The following is a 17603-nucleotide window of genomic DNA, read 5'->3' on the forward strand; positions in this document are numbered from 1 at the left end:
CCCCTTTTCCTTTTCTGGTACTGGTTGAATAGCCCCCATATTCATGAGGGAAATAAATTGTTTCTAGGCCTCTGCCCACTGATATGGAGGCAGATCTCGCCATCCGTTCGGGATTGGCAATGTGGAAATGTAATCTGTATCCCTGGGATACGATATTTAAAACCCATTTGTCCTGGGTAATCAGTTTCCAGTTTCGTGCATGAAGTGCCAGTTTTCCTCCCAAAGGGGCGGCCAAAAGATAAGTGCTTGGTGACTGCAGTGGAAAGTCATTGAGACTGTTTACCATAGGAAGGTGCCTTGTTACTTCCAGATTTGGAGGTGGAGGCACCCCATTGCTTTGTTCCATTAGTTCCTTGTGACTGAAACCTGAAGCCTTTGGAATGTCTGGGTTTGACCTCAGCGGCTCTAGTGGGTACTGGAAAGGACCAGTTTTTAGTAGGCCAGTGCCTACTGAACCTGGATGGCTGCACTTGTAGGAAATCTTCACATTTTGCATAGATTTAGCTTTATCTTCCATCTTTTTCAAAACTTCTTCAGCCTTATTACCAAATAGACTGTCTTGTTGTAAAGGAGCATCCAACAATTTTGCTTTAACATGGTTAGGCAGATTTTGCTCCTTGAGCCAAGCATGCCTTCTTAACACAGAACCTGTTACAGCAGCCCCGCAAGAGGGCTCCAAGGAATCAAAACCACATTGCAAAGTATGTTTTCCAACTTGTTCAGCTGAATGCACTAAATCCTGCAACTCTATTTTCCACACAGTCAGAAAACATAATTTTCTGTTTAAGTAAATCCATGACATGCTGTTGATATTTAAGCATATGAAATTAAAGCCCTGATTGCCAAGGCTGCAGATGTGTAAACCTTCTTACCCCATTTATCCAGTGCCCTGGAATCTCTATCAGAAGGGGTAGGATTTTTTGCAGTAGAAGCCTTAACGCCCTTGGGACCCTGTGAAATGGTTTCAGGGTCAGCAGTAGGGTTTTTGAATTTGTGGGAGTCAGGAACCCTGTAATATCTGTCTGGCTTACTAGGTGCCGGAGGCAGGGAATCAGAAGTCATACTGAACTATGAGAAAACAATCAACAATGTCTAGAGCAGGAGGTATAGCCAAAGGCCTATGCCGAGGAAGAAGAAGAAAATCCCTAAGTCTCTGTTTAGATTCTGAAAAATCCTGACTCTCCCAGTGAAAGTGTTCCCTTAAGGTATGCAAAGTTTCTCCAAAAGAAAAATCCCCAGGAGGAGAAGCAGAAGGGATGGAATCTTCTGCATCCAAGTCCTCATAAGTGGGAATAGATAATTCCTGATCAGAAGAGGAATCAGAAGAGATAGAAACCTGATCTGAAGACTCATAGTCAGTGCCTTGCCTAGGCCTCTTAGCAGGAGGGGGATGGGTACACCTGATCAAGGTAATTAAATCATCAGCAATTTTGATCATTTGTTTTTTAAGCATTGGGGCCTGTACACGTGGCCCAAGCGTCATTTTTTTGGAAATAGAAGTAGTTTTTGGCCTTAGTTTTGAAGATGGCGTTGGTTTAAGATGCAAATCTTTAGGCCTAAAAACACCCTCAGAAGCCGGTGCCTGCTCAGCGGCTCCAGACCCATCTAAGGTAGAGACATCTGCGGGTTCAATGCTTAAAGTATCTCACGGCATACCAGACTCCAAATGGGTCTCAGTAGAGGCCTGCGAATCAAAAGTAGCGGGTATCAGGGGCTGCGAAAGCACCTCACTGAGTACCGGCGATTGGCTTAGGAGAAGCTTCGTCGTTGGTTTTGGACCTCGACGGTCTGTCTCTGTCTTTTTCTTTGCGTTTTTTAGGTATTCCAGTAGTCGGATTGCTAACCGACAACATTTCTGGATAGTTAAATCTCGAGCCAAAATATTTAGAAGCAAAAATATACAGACGTTTAATAGTGCGTTGATTAAATTTAGCACAAAACTGACAGCAAGGCACGTTGTGGTCAGGGCCTAGGCAAGGAATACAGTACAAATGAAAATCCTTATGAGGTATTTGCTTCCCACAAGTAATACAATTATTAACTTTTACTTACATAGTTAAGGAGCAAGAAAAAGTTTTTCCCAACGGAGTACTTAGCTTTTAGTTGAAGTTCAGTTCTGAAACTCGAAAACGAAAATTTGAGGAGTCGGCCGACCGGCACTTGCGAACTGCTTCTGCTTCAGGCACCGTGCGGCAAGAAAGACTGATGTAATGGCGTTGGCTGCATGTTTTATACCCCTGACGACCTGACGTCATGGAAGAAGGGACAGCAACCGACGCAGGACCCAAGACTTTGTTAATCAGGCCGAATGAGGGCAATCTGCCAGCAGATTACCCTAAATGTAATGACTGCAACAATGAAACACGAAGATCATGATGATGATGATAAAAAAAGTAACAGAAATGCCAATGGGGCACTTTTCTGTAAACATGCCTTGGTAACCAGCACAGCAGAAAGCTGTTCAGATGGATGTTCAATAATGGCATCTGGACTGGCAGCAAAGAAGTTCTGAATGCTTGCATCTGTATGTCACCTTTATGCCCAACACTGTACACAGGCAGCATACATGTACTGTACAGTGCCTATAAGAGTTGAAGGCACTAATTCCATAGGAAAATTAGATAGTAAAGATAAGATACACAAGTACTTAACTATAAGATACACAAGTACTTAACTATACTATTTTTTGTAATAAAACAGGAGAATAAAGGTAAAGTAACAACATAATATACAAGCAGCTGCCCAAAGATGGGCACTAACAAGAAATTACACTAATCTACTCACTAAAAATCGGAGACCTGAAAAACACAACCTTTTAGATCAGGTAGCAAATAAAAAGTACAGCTGTGTACACTTACCATAAATGCAGATGTTTGAGTGCATTCACTGTTGCAGTCATTACATTTGGATAGGTTCCCAAAGCAAAGGAAGGGAGGAGGAAGTTAGAGAGCATTAGGACCAGCTATTAAGCCCTGCAAGACTGCAGTGGCAAAACCAGCTCTGGATTTAGAAAAAATAGGCAAGTGGTAATGCTTTTTGAAGGTATGTACAGAGCTCCAGGTAGCAGCTTCTAGGATGTCCCTGGTAGGGACACCTCTGAGAAAGGCTGTAGAGGTAGACGCAGCCCTGGTGGAACGTGATCTTATCCCCTGTGGGGTAGTTTTTCCATGGTGCTTATATTAGAAATGAATGCAATGGCCTATCCACTTAGAAATGATTTGCTTTGAAATGGCCTTCCCCCTCTGCACCTGTAGCAAAGGCAACTAGCAGCTGTTCAGTTTTTCTGAGAGGCTTAGTCCGGTCCAAATAAAATCTAAGTTGTCTGTGCACGTCCAAAGAGTGCAGTATTCATTCTCCATTGTTCTGTGGATTAGGAAAAAAGGTTGGCAAACGAATGGACTGATTAAGGGCCACACTGGATACCACCTTGGGCATAAAGGAAGGATTGGTCTTGAGGGACACCCTGTCAGCATGGAAGATGATGAAGGGCTCCTCTACCATGAGGACCTGTAATTCAGACACTCTTCTTGCTGAAGTGATGGCTAGAAGGAAGGCTGTTTTCCAATAAAGGAATTTCAACTCTGCAGTTGCAGCAGACTCAAAAGGAGGTAGAGTGAGCTTTTCCAATACAAAGTTAAGGTCCCAGGCTGGAGTAGGGGCTCTCCTGGGCGGTCTTACATTTTTGGCCCCTCTGAGGAATTGTTTCAGCAGGGGGTGAGAGAAGAGGGGTGGCTCAGTATTATAATCTGCTGAAATGGCAGAGGCATGAATTGTAATCGATGAGAAGGAAAGGCCCTTGTGTAGCATCTCTGTTTATTGAAGAATATGCGGTATGCTGGGCACTGTTGTGCCCATCCCCTGAGTCTGGCTTCACAGGTTCATAGGTTCATACTAGGCTATCTGCCCGAGGGCATTTACAAGCCTAGGCCATAGTTTTGTGGCTTACGCCACCCCTTTAGTATGGGGAACTATACCCATTATTTTGCTGTGCCTCTGTCGAGCAGTGACACTGCGGTAATCCCTGGGGTATATCTGCGATCTCCCATCCATTGGTCAAGATTTCTCTTGAACAAGGCCAGCGAGGTGCTCTGCCTCACATATACCGGGATTTTGTTCCACAGCATAGGGAGTCTTTGGGTGATGAATCTATCCCTCCAGCACGTCCTATTAATAGCCGTGTCGAGGTTTAAGTCTGCCGCCCTTGTGGCTCTGACGGATCTAGATTTTTGAGGTGAAGCATATTCATCAAATCTGGGTTTGACATGGCCTTGTATGTCAGGCAAAGGTCACCTCTGAGCAAGCGGTAGCGACTGAATAGAGCTGGAGTTCTTTCAGTCGGGCAGCATAGGACAGATTTTTGAGACCCTTTATCCTTTTGGTGAGGAACTTTTGTGGCCTCTCCAGCTGCTGCAAGTGTCGGGTCAGATACATTCCGAATGGGGCATTGTACTCAATCATTGGTCTGATGAGTGATGAGTATAGGGAGACTATGACCTCCCCTGATCTAGATGCGAATCCCTTCATGATAAGGTGGGCAATGTAGAAGGTCTTCCTAACTACTTTAGCTACATGGGTGTCGAATGACAGGCTACTGTCAACCTGGGTCCCCAGGTTCCCTGATGACATCTTCTGTGCTCAGTGGATTGCCACCTATATGGTAGCTAGGGGTAACCTTGTTTTTCCCGAAGGGTATGACTATGCATTTTTTGGCATTTAACTTTAGGCCATGGCTCTGGCACCAGTTATCCGTTTCTGTGAGACTCTTCTGAAGGATATCTGTGTCAGATGTGTTTTCGACTACGGCGCCCAGTTTGCAGTCATCTGCAAACTTTGTCAGCCATAACCCTCCTGTGTTTGCTTGTACTTCGGAAAAGTAGATGCCAAACAAGAGTGGGCCCAGGACTGAGCCCTGTGGGACACCACTTGTGACAGGCTTTGAGTCTGACATGGCACCAGCAACTCTGACCCTGTGGGTTCTGTCACTCAGCCAGTTTGCAACCCATCTTGTGATGTATGGGTTAACATTTAAGCTGATGAGTTTTTCAATGATACCCGAATGGGGTATTGTATCGAAGGCCTTCGCCAGATCGAGGTAGGCTGTATGGACTGCCTTTCCCTCATCAATGGCTTTGGTGACTGTTTCGAAAAAGTCAACCAAGTTTAAAAGGCATGATCTGCCTTTGACAAAGCCAAACTGGGTTGGATCCAAAGTCTGCAAATTCCCTATGTCTTTATTTATGAGGTCCATTATGATCCTCTCCATGGCTTTGCAGATAAGGCTTGTCAAGCTAATGGGCCGGTAATTTCCAGGGTCGGTGGAGGCACCGCCTTTGTGAAGTGGGACCACAGTCGCAGTGCGCCACTCCCTGGGTACGTATCCAGAGATGAGACTGATTAAACAGCTGTCCTAGCTGTGGGTTTAATTCCTGGTTGAGTTCGTGGAGCACACAGCCGGGGACACCATCAGGTCCCATGGATGCTGTGTTTTTTGCTTTGGAGAGAGCAGTTCTCACTTGGGCGTTAGAGATGTTTGGGGGGCTGCAATCGTTTGGTATAGATATCTCTCCTTTTGGGGGGGGGGGAGTTTGCACTGAACCTGTCAGCCAGTATGTTGGCAATGTCTGTAGGATCAGTAATCTTCACATCATTTTGAACTAGTTCTAAGCATATCTGGGAGTTTCCTCCCAGGTTTCTAACATAGCTAAAGAAGGCCTTATGATTGTCTTTTGAGTCTTTAGCTATTTTTCTCTCAAAATTTGCTTTGGATGATTTTATGAGAGCTCTTAGTTTTTTACTTATAGTGATCAAAGGTGTCTTACCTTTTAAGGATTTTGCTCTATCTTGTAGTAGCTTCCTCCTTTTGTTGTAGAGTTTGTTTATGGCTGAGGTCCACCAGACTGGAAGCTTGCCTTTGGTACAAAGAGTCTTTGTTTTGCTTGGGATTGCCTTATCCATGCAGTCCTGCAGGTGCTGGTAGAAGGCATTTGTAAGTGATTCAGCGGCTTGAGTACTGTTCTCCGCCGGCTCGGGGGCCTTAAAGGAGACCACACTAGTCTTTAGAAGTGTGAAGTCGGCTTTCGAGAAGTTCTTTACTGTGGTCTTTTTTATTTCAGGTGCGGGTGGGATGAGGACCTGCAGCGAGATTAGTTTGTGATCTGATCTCACGCGTCAGGGCTATACTTCTGGTGTTGAACATTGTGCTCCCATGTTCGTGATGATGAGATCAAGTATGTTTTCTCCTCTTGTGGGGATGGTGACTAGTTGTTCCATGGCATTTGAGTTTATGAATTCCAGGAACTTTTGGGCTAGGGTGTTTGGGCTTGAGTAGTGTTCCCAGTCTATATTAGGGTAATTGAAGTCACCTAGTATGATGGTGTTTGGAGATACATTTATCCCCTCCAGTGTTTTCAGGAAAGCCATGTGAGGTTCCTGAGTTTGAGAGGATGGCCTGTAACATGCTACAATTTGTAGAGCAGTCTTGCCTATGGTTAATTGCACCTGGATGGTCTCCGATGCATCATGCGTTGCCACCAGTCTTGAGGTGTGGGTGTCCTTGATGAATATGGATACCCCCCCCTCCTTTCTTGGTATTGTCCGGATTTTGGGGCCGGAACGCATGATATGAGGTAAAACCTGATAGTGCTGGGGTGCTCTCAGGAGCCATGAACCAGGTTTCTGTCACAGCACAGACATCGATGTTCTCCATACTGAGAAGGGCCTCGAAAAGTGCATTTTGAGATTTAGACTTCTGGCATTGAGCAGCATTACCCTTAGTTTTTTCCTTTTTGTGTTCTAGGGTGGTAGGTTTAGAATTTGAGCCTTGCCTAAAAAGGCACTATGGGGTGGCAAGAGTCTTTGCCAATATCCGAATCCCAGGCGTGACAGGTGCAAGCCGTCCCTTGCAAAGCAGCGTGGCTTGTCCAGCATGTCATCCCAGGCAGACAGACATTGGATCCCCTTTGAATGACACCAGAGTTTAAGCCAATTGTTAAAGCTGATCATCTTATCTCTGTATTGTGGCATCATTCTTGGTGAAGGTAGGATACTGCTCAAGGTCAGGGTCATACCTGCCTGCACTACATAATCAGAGAGCTCCTCAATGTCTCTTTTCATGTAGTCCAAGGAGGTACGTCTCAGGTCATTTACACCAGCGTGGACAATGACTGAGTCGTATTTGTACCTGCTGTTGAGAGACCTGAGTGCTTGCGTTATGTGGCGGATTCTAGCACCCAACAGGCAGCTTATTGTAACTCTCTCCTTACTCAGTCTGGTGAGCGGGACGTCAGTGTGTCTGACTATGGAGTCACCAATGACTAGTGTGTCTGGCATTGTGTTTGGCCTTAAGGGCTGTGACTGTTTGACACTGACTGTGAGGTCTATGTGTTGCAGGTGTTGTGTTCTGAGGTGGTGGTTGTTTGGGTGTCTGCTTTGGTGGCCTCTGCTGTTTTGGTAGATTTTTGATCAGAGCCTCCGAGTATGTCTTTGTGTGTTTATGTGTATGATTCGAGGTTGTGATGGTACTATGTGAGACTGGGTCTATAGTGTGTGTGGTAACCTTCTCCTCCTGTCTGGTCTTGCCAGTCCTATGTTTAGAGAGCTCAGCCTCCAGTTTGGCCGTATAGTTGCATCTCTCGCATGTATTTGTGTTTTGTGGGAGGAGGAGAGGGTTGTCTGTGTACATGAGGCAATTGTAACATTGCCTAAATATTCCCAGGTTCACCAGCTGAGCAGGAGAGGACACTAGCAACTGATCCCTCGACATGCTAGAAGGAATAGACAAAAAAACTTTAAAAGAGATTCCGGGGGATGTGGGTGACCGAGAAATGGGGGTTTGCCTTTTTGGGGTACTATCTATGACAAGAGTGCTGTATCAAGGTGATAAGTACTGTAGGAGCAAGTGCTAGGTTTAACAGATAGAGAATAGTCTACTTGGAGTCAAGTAGAGATGATCTTTTTAGTTTTAGGATACGCTGATTAGATCAGTAGTATAGTTCGAGGAAGGTAGTTTTAAGGGAAAATTTGAAGAGTGGACTTTAGGTAGCCCGAATAGTTTAAACCTGCTTAACCGGCGCTGCCCTAGTGTGCAACACTGGCAACTCCGCGCTAAAACGCGCTTTATAGCAGGGGGCTGGAAAAGACAAGAAATTACCCAAAATGGCCAATAGACTACAAGTTATTGTCTTAAACCACTCCTCTAAGGACAAACAGGCAGCTCAGTACTCCCCACTCTCACTGGCGAGTAAAGAAACTTCCCCCTGACCAAACAAGGAAAATGGAGAAACACAGGAACCAAGACAAAGCCCAGGGATCAGCAAAATCTGGTCTCTGGAACACTAGTTAGGAAAGTATGGAAAACAAGGATATTTTTTTTGTTTTTTTTCAAGTTTTTTTTACAGAAAGGCAGAAAACACAATAAATGCTATAATTTTCGACTAAATGCTATCAAAAGCTAGTACACTTGAGTGTATTAGCCTGTAGTTTAACTTTTAGGCAAAACTTAAACTAGCAAGTGCAGTAAACAGTTTTAGCTTATAAAGACAGTAAAAAAACAGTGCAAACTTTGATAAAACAAGCAAAAACAGTAGTCGAAAGTCACAAAATGTCGAAAAAGCCAAGAAAAATACTTAAAATCTGGAAAGGTAGTCTTTTCTGGTCTCTGCTGCTAGAGGAACACTGCTGGCCACCACGAGGAGCTGTGCTGAGTTCTCAATAGCTGGAAAAGCCCGCCAAAACGCTTTATAGCAGGGGCTGGAAAAGACAGGAAATGACCCAAATGGCCAATAGACTACAAGTTACTGCCTTAAACCACTCCTCTAAGGACAAACAGGCAGCTCAGTACTCCCCACTCTCACTGGTGAGTAAAGAAACTTCCCCCTGACCAAACAAGGAAAATGGAGAAACACAGGAACCAAGACAAAGCCCAGGGATCAGCAAAATCTGGTCTCTGGAACACTAGTTAGAAAAGTATGGAAAACAAGGATATTTTTTTTGTTTTTTTTCAAGTTTTTTTACAGAAAGGCAGAAAACACAATAAAGGCTATAATTTTCGACTAAATGCTATCAAAAGCTAGTACACTTGAGTGTATTAGCCTGTAGTTTAACTTTTAGGCAAAACTTAAACTAGCAAGTGCAGTAAACAGTTTTAGCTTATAAAGACAGTAAAAACAGTGCAAACTTTGATAAAACAAGCAAAAACAGTAGTCGAAAGTCACAAAAAGTCGAAAAAGTATCTTTTCCACTTTTCAGCATAGAATTTTCTAGTACTAGGTCTCCTTGCCTCCCGAATGACATCTAGCACCTGCTTACTGAGGGATGCTATTGGAGAGCTCAGGGGAATTAGCCAGGTTGCAAGGTTCGGGATTTGAAGCTGGGGGTACAGAATCTGGCCCTCATGCTGAGACAGCAGGGAAGGGGTCTGAGGCAGGTGCCATGGTTCCAGCAGTGACATACTGCACAAGAGGGGGTACCACTGCTGGCATGGCCAGTCTGGTGCAATCAGTATTGTCCTTGTTTGTCTTGTTTGATCTTTAGCAGGACTTTTGAGAGGAGAGGCAGAGGGGGGAGGCATAAACTGATAGGTTTTCCCAGGTGAAGGACGGGGCATCCACTTTGCAAGCTTGACTGTGGGAAGTCCTTGTCCAGAATTTGTCCAATTGGTAGTTCTGAGGGAAGGCGAATAGGTCTATGTCTGGGTTCCCCCATTTGTTTCTCAAAATGTTGAATATCTTTGGTTCCAGTTTCCACTCGTGTGGGTCCATGAGATTTCTGCTTAGGCTGTCTGCCAGTGAATTTAGCTTGCCTGGCAGGAATTGAGCTTGTAGGTGCACCTGGTAGCTCAAGGCTGTGTTCCACGGACCCATGTCTAGTCTGCAGAGAGGATATGAGTGGGTTCCCCTTTGCTTGTTTATGTACCACATAACAGTGGTGTTGTCCATTTTTACCAATAACTGTCCTGGAAGAATGTGGTCCTTGAAGGCTGTCAGGGAATTCTGTACAGCTAACATTTCTATTTGATTGATATGCAGGTGCATTTGACTCTGGTTCCATTTGCCCTGAATGCTCCGCCCTGCCAAGTGAGCCCCCCATGCATAATCTGATGCGTCAGTTAGGGTTTGGGCGGCAGGGGGAAGAGTGAATGTCAGTCCCTTGTTTTGGTGGCAGGCCTCTGCCCACCAAAGGAACTCTATCTTTAGACAAGGTATGATAGGAATCATTGACTCTAGGTCCTGAGAATGTTGACACCATAGGCTTTTTATATACCACTGTAGTTTCCTCATATGCAGTCTTGCATATGGAATTAGTAGAATGCAAGAGGTCATGAACCTTAGGGCTTGCAATATTTTCCTTGCAGATAGCTGGGTCTTTGAGGCCAGTAGTTTGAAGTAGAAGAGAAGTTAGTAATTTCTTTACAAATGCCAGATGATTTAATAGTTTGTCCTGGCTTTCTGCCTAAATTAGACAATCATCCAGGTATGGGTATATCTGAAGATTTCTTTGTCTGCAAAATGCAATGACTGGAGCTAGGCACTTTGTGAATACCCTGGGAGCAGTAGATAAGCCAAAGGGCAGTGCAGAGACCTGATAGTGGATGTAGCCTGCTCTGAAGCGTAGGTATCTTCTGCAAGATTCCCTTATTGGGATGTGCAGGTAGGCTTCCTTTAAATCCAGTGTTGCCAACCAGGCATTTTTGCCTAGCATGTGAAGCAGCTGATGAAGAGCTAGCATTTTGAATTTTGGGATTACCAAAAATGTGTTTAGGATAGACAGGTCCAGGACAGGACGCCAGGAATTGTCTTTTCTGGGTACCAGGGAAAGTCTTGAGTAGAAACCTTGCCCCCATTCTTCTTCTGGGACAGGTTCAACAGCCCTGATGCTTAGAAGAGAGAGAACTTGCTTTTGAGCCTCTGCCCATTGATTTGGAGGTAGGTCTGGCTAACCGTTTGGGGTTGGTAAGGAGTGGAAGTGGAATCTGTATCCTTGGGGAACTATATTTAAAACCCATTTGTTTTGGGTAATGAGTTCCCAATTTTTGGCATGCAGGACGATCTTTCCCCCTAAAGGAACGGTCATTTGAGCAGGGTTTGGAAAGTACAGTTGTGTACACTTACCATAAATGTAGATGTTCGAGTGTATTCACTGTTGCAGTCATTATATTTGGGTAATCTGCTGGCAGGTTGCCCTCAGTCGGCCTGATTAACAAAGTCTTGGGTCCTGCGTCAGTTGCTGTTTCTTCTTCCATGACATTAGGTCGTCAGGGGCATAAAACATGCAACTGATGCCATTTTCATTAGTTTAGTTTTTCTTGCCCCAGATGTCAGGTACCCCCCAAATGGGGAGCAAAATATATTATATATGCATGTAATTTAGAACACAAAAAATATACCTCAAAATAAAAGCAAATACACCAAAAAGGCTTTTAAGCATAGTAAAAGAAGGAAGAGGTATAATAAGAGAAAAATAGGGGGCTGGAGGGTGGGTAACCAGGACTGCAACAGTGAATACAGTCGAACATCTACATTTATGGTAAGTGCACACAACTGTACTATGTTCTTCGTGTTTCACTGTTGCAGTCATTACATTTGGGTAGATTCCCAAAGCGAAGGCTGGGAGGATGGATTTATACAGCATTAGGACCAGCTATAAGGCTGCAGAACAGCAGTGGCAAAGCCTGCTCTGGATTTAGAGAAGAGAGGTAAATGGTAATGTTTAGTGAACGTATGAACTGAGCTCCAGGTTGCAGCTTCCAAAATATCTCTGGCAGGAACCCCTCTGAGAAAGGATGCAGAAGCAGATGCAGCCCTGGTGGAATGGGATCTGATCCCCTTGGGGATAGGTTTACCATGCTGCATGTAGCAGAAATGAATACTATGGCTTATCCATTTTGAAATAGTCCGCTTTGAAATAGCCTTCCCCTCTGCCCCTGCAGCAAATGCCACCAGTAATTGCTCAGATTTTCTTAAGAGATTTTGTCCTGTTTAAGTAGAATCTTAGTTGTCTGTGTACATCCAATGAATGCAGAATCCGCTCACCCTTGTTCTGTGGATTTGGGAAGAAGGTTGGAAGATGAATGGTCTGATTAAAAGCCACACTAGATACCACTGTAGGCATAAAGGATGGATTAGTCCTGAGAGCCACCCTGTCCAGGTAAAATATAATAAAATGCTCCACTGCCATGAGAGCCTGTAGTTCTGAAATCCTTCTAGCTGAAGTGACTGCTAAAAGAAAAGCTGTCTTCCAAGAGAGAAATTTTAGGTCTCCAGTAGCAGCTGGCTCAAAAGGAGGTAGAGTGAGTTTTTCCAACACAAAATTGAGGCCCCATGCAGGAGTTGGTGCTCTCCTGGGAGGTCTTACATTTTTGGCCCCTCTGAGGTACTGCTTAAACAGGGGATGAGAAAATAGGGGAGTCTCTGTGTTGAAATGAGCTGAAATGGCAGAGGCATGGATTTTGATGGAAGAAAATAATAGGCCCTTGTGAAGCACCTCAATTAAATATTGCAGAATCTGAGGAATACTGGGCATTGCTGTGCTTATTCCCTGTGCTTGGTTCCAGGCACAGAATCTTTTCTATTTGTCAGCATAAGATTTTCTAGTACTAGGCCTTCTAGCCTCCAAAATGATATCCATCACAGGTTTGCTGAGAGATGCAACTGGTGAAATTAGTTGATTAGCCACGCTGCAAGATTCAGAGTTTGGAGCGGAGTAAGCAGAATTTGATAGTTCTGCTGAGACAGTAGATGAGGTCTGAGGCAGGTACCACGGAGGAAGGTGCGACATATTGTGCAGGAGTGGGTACCAGTGTTGGCGAGGCCAGTCTGGAGCAATCAGAATCATTTTTGTTTTTTTCTGTCTGACGTTTAGTAATATCTTGGAGAGCAGAGGCAGAGGGGGAAGGCATAGACTGATAGGTTCTTCCAGCTGAAGGATAGAGTATCCACTTTCCAAGCTGTTTTGTGATGAATTCTTGAGCAGAATTTCTCCAACTGATAGATCTTTTTGCCTCACCCAAAACTATGTCTGGGCTCCCCCATTTGCGTATCAACATGCTGAAGATTTGTGGATCCAGTTTCCATTTGTGTGGGTCCATAAGATTTCTGCTTGGTTTGTCTGCCAGAGTATTTTGCTTTCCTGGCAGGAATTGAGCCTGTAGATGTATTTGATAAGTCAAGGCTGTGTTCCACAAAGCCATGGCTAGTCTGCAAAGTAGGTAGGAATGGGTACCCCCCTGCTTGTTTATGTACCACATGACTGTGGTGTTGACTGTCTTTAACAGTAGTTGTCCTGGATGAAGATAGTCCTTGAAGGCTGTCAGAGCATTCTGTACAGCTAGCATTTCTTTCTGGTTGATATGTAGGTACATTTGATTTGGGCTCCATTGGCCCTGAATGCATCTCCCTGCAAGATGCGCCCCCCAAGCATAATCTGATGCGTCTGTAGTCAGGGTTTGTGTGGCACGGGGTTGAATTAATGACAGTCCCTTGTTTTGGTGGCAGGCCTCTGCCCACCATAGGAACTCTTGCTGCAGGCAAGGAATGATACGAATCATTGTTTCCAGGCTGTGACAATGTTGACTCCATAAGCATTTTAGGTACCACTGAAGTTTCCTCATATGCAGTCTTGCATATGGAATTATTAGAATGCAGGAAGCCATGAACCCAAAGGTCTGCAGAATTTGTCTTGCAGATAGCTGGCTTTTTGTGGCTACTTGTTTGAAGTAAGTCATCAACTGAATTTTTTTTTCTGGTGTAAGGTAAGTCATCTGGGCAGTTGTATTCAAGCTTGCACCCAGGAATGTAATTATTTGAGAGGGTACCAGTTATGATTTCTTTTTGTTTATGCTGTACCCTAGACAAGTTAGAAGTCTTTTTACAAAAGCCATATGTTTTAGAAGAGTGCCCTTGTTTTCTACCTGAATTAGATAATTGTCCAGGAAAGGATAAATTTGAATGTTTCTTTGTCTGCAAAATGCAATTACTGGTGCCAGGAACTTTGTGAAGACCCTGGGCGCAGTAGATAAGCCAAAGGGCAGTGCAGACAACTGATAATGCAAATAGCCTGCTTTGAAGCGGAGGTATCTTCTGCAAGATTCCCTGACTGGGATGTGCAGGTAAGCCTCTTAAATCAAGAGTTACCGACCAGGTATCCTTGCCAAGCATAGGCAGTAACTGTTGTAGAGTCACAGCATCTTGAATTTTGGAATGTCCAGGAATGTATTTAGAATGGATAAGTCCAGAATTGGACACCATGATTTGTCTTTTCTGGTTACCAGGAAAAGCCTTGAAAAAAAAAAAAACCTTATCCCTTTTCTTTTTCTGGTAGTGGTTGAATAGCCCCCATACTCATGAGGGACATAACTTGTTTCTTGGCCTCTGCCCACTGACTTGGAGGCAGATCTGGCCATCCATTTGGGACTGGCAACATGTGGAAATGAAATCTATATCCCTAGGGTACTATATTTAGAACCCACTAGTAATGGGTGATTAGTTGCCATTTTTGTGAATGAAGTGCCAGTTTTCCCCCCAAAGGGGCGGCCAAAAGATAAGTGCTTGGTGACTGTAGAGGAAAGTCATTAAGACTGTTTACCGTAGGGAGGTGCCCTGTTACTTCCAGATTTGGAGGTGGAGGCACCCCATTGTTTTGTTCTATAGGTTCATTGTGACTGAAACCTGGAACCTTTGGAGTGTCTGGGTTTGGCCTGAGTGGCTCTGGTGGGTACTGGAAAGGACTAATTCTTAGTTGGCCAGTGCCTACTGAACCTGGGTGGCTGCACTTGTAGGAAATCTTTTACACTTTGCATAGATTTAGCTTTATCTTCCATTTTTTTTCAAAACTTCTTCTGCCTTATTACCAAATAGCCAAAAAATTGGAGTGCAAAAAGCCAAAGAAAACTGTAAAACTTCTGTAACTTCTTGTTCGAAGTGTTTTAATGAATATAACAAACTGCACAGACCATCACATTAACGCAATTCCAACAACACAATTTCCAAGCGTTTTCATCCAAACGGACTTCATCAGACATTAAACAAACATTGAATTAATCTATATATACTGATTTAATTAACCCACTGACCAATAAAAATTGCCTTAAACATTTAAATTGAGCAAATTAGAAACACGGCCTCATTAATATGCAATAATACAACATACATATTTGTTTGTGTATTAAATTATGGATAGGTTTTTATTTTAACATTCAATTTTATTCAATTTCAAGAATAATGAATATGTGTTTTATATTTTATTGCATATTAATGAGGCCGTGTTTCTAATTTGCTCAATTTAAATGTTTAAGGCAATTTTTATTGGTCAGTGGGTTAATTAAATCAGTATATATAGATTAATTCAATGTTTGTTTAATGTCTGATGAAGTCCGTTTGGATGAAAACGCTTGGAAATGTGTGTTTGGAATGGCGTTAACGTGATGGTCTGTGCAGTTTGTTATATTCATTAAAACACTTTGAACAAGAAGTTACAGAAGTTTTACAGTTTTCTTTGGCTTTTTGCACTCCAATTTTTTGGTTATTGGTATCCTTTGAGTGCACCCAGTATTTTTCGTAGTTATTACCAAATAGACTGTCCTGTTGTAAAGGAGCACCCAACAATTTTGCTTTAACATGATCAGGCAGATTTTGCTCCTTGAGCCAAGCATACCTGTTTATCACAGATCCAGTTACAGCGGCCCTGCAAGAGGACTCCAAGGAATCAAAACCACTTTGCAAAGTATGCTTGCCAACCTGTTCATCTGAATGCAATAAATCCTGCAGCTCTATTTTCCACACAGTCAGAAATCAACATCATTTTCTGTTTAAGTAATCCCATGACATGCTGCATCACATGCTGCTGATATTTAAGCATATGAAATTGACAGTTTAAAGCCCTGATTACCAAGGTTGCAGACGTGTAAACCTTCTTACCCAATCTATCCAGAGCCCTGGAGTCTCTATCAGAAGCAGTAGGATTTTTAGCAGTAGAAGCCTTAACGCCCTTGGGACCCTGAGAAATGGGTTTCAGGGTCAGCAGTAGGGTTTTTAAAGAGGAATTTGTGGGAGTCAGGAACTCTGTAACATCTGTCTGGCTTACTAAGAGCTGGAGGTAGGGAATCAGGAGCCATGCTGGATTCTGAGAAAACATCATTAATATCTAGAACAGGAGGTATAGCCAAAGGCCTATGCTGAGAAAGAAGGAAATCCCTAGGCCTCTTTTTAGATTCTGAAAAATCCTGACTCTCCCAGTGAAAAAGTGTTCCCTTAAGGTATGCAAAGTTTCTCGAAAAGAAAAATCCTCTGGAGGAGAGGCAGAAGGGATGGAATCCATCATAGTCCTCATAAGGTGGAATAGATAATTCCTGATCAGAAGAGGAATCAGAAGAAACAGAAACCTGATCTGATGATTCAGTAGTCGGTGCCTTGCCTAGGCCTCTTAGCAGGAGGGGGATGGGAACCCCTGATCAAGGTAATTAAATCCTCAGCCATTTTGCTCATTTGTTTTTTAGGCATAGGGGCCTGTGCACGTGGCCCAAGCATTAGTTTTTTAGACATAGAAGTTGATTTTGGCCTAGGCTTTGAAGATGGCGTTGGTTTAATATACAAATCTTTAGGGCTGAAAACGCCCTCAGAAGCCGGTGCCTGCTCAGCGGCTCTGGACCCATCTGCGGGTTCAATAATTCAAGTGTCTCACGGCATACCAGACTCCGAATGGGTCTCAGTAGAGGCCTGCAAATCAAAAGTAGCGGGTATCAGGGGCTGCAAAAGCGCCTCACTGAGTACCGGCGACTGGCTTAAGAGAAGCTTTGACATAGGTTTTGGACCTAAACGGTCTGTCTCTGTCTTTTTCTTTGCATTTTTTAGGTATTCCGGTAGTTGGATTGCTAACAGACAACATTTCTGGATAGTTAAATCTTGAGTCAAAATATTCTGATGCAAAAATATACCAACGCTTAATAGTGCGTTGGTTAAATTTAGCACTTAGCTTTAGGTTGAAGACTTTGGTTCTGAAACTCAAAAATGACAATTTCAGGAGTCGGCCGACCAGCACTTGTGAACAAGAAAGACTAATAAAAATGGTTTTATACCCCTGACGACCTGACATCATGGAAGAAGGGACAGCAACCAACACAGGACCCAAGACTTTGTTAATCAGGCTGACTGAGGGCAACCTGCCAGCAGATTACCCAAATGTAATGACTGCAACAGTGAAACACAAAGAACATCGTTTAAAGTTAAGTCACTGAGACTGTTTATCATAGGGGGGAGTCTTACTACTCCCAGCTTTGGAAGTGGGAGCCCCCCAATGCTTAGGCCTGTGAGTACCTTGGGACTGAAGCCTGTGTGTTCTGCTGGTTCTGGTTTTGGACTGAGAAGGCCTGGAAGAGGCAGGAAAGGACCAATTCTTAGAATGCCAATGCCTACTAAATCTGGGAGAATGTACTTGCAGGAAATCTTTTACAGTTTGCATAGAATTAGCTTTTTCCTCTTCTTCTGCTTTGTTGCCAAACAGGCAGTCTTAGTTTAAGGGAGCATCCAGAAATTTAGCTTTAACATGATCTGGCAAAGATTGCTCCTTAAGCCAAGCATGTCTTCTAAGTACAGACCCAGTGATAGCAGCCC

General features: G+C 43.7%; 1 protein-coding gene across 3 annotated transcripts in view; it reads right to left on the reverse strand.

Annotated features, from left to right (window-relative positions):
* Nucleotides 1-17603, reverse strand: part of AP2B1 (adaptor related protein complex 2 subunit beta 1) — a 1330026-nt gene that overhangs the window by 855351 nt on the left and 457072 nt on the right. The window lies entirely within an intron of this gene.

The sequence above is a fragment of the Protopterus annectens genome, chromosome 2.part1 (genome assembly GCF_019279795.1).
Source record: "Protopterus annectens isolate FY-2018-M chromosome 2.part1, PAN1.0, whole genome shotgun sequence".
In the NCBI taxonomy this organism is placed as follows: domain Eukaryota; kingdom Metazoa; phylum Chordata; order Ceratodontiformes; family Protopteridae; genus Protopterus; species Protopterus annectens.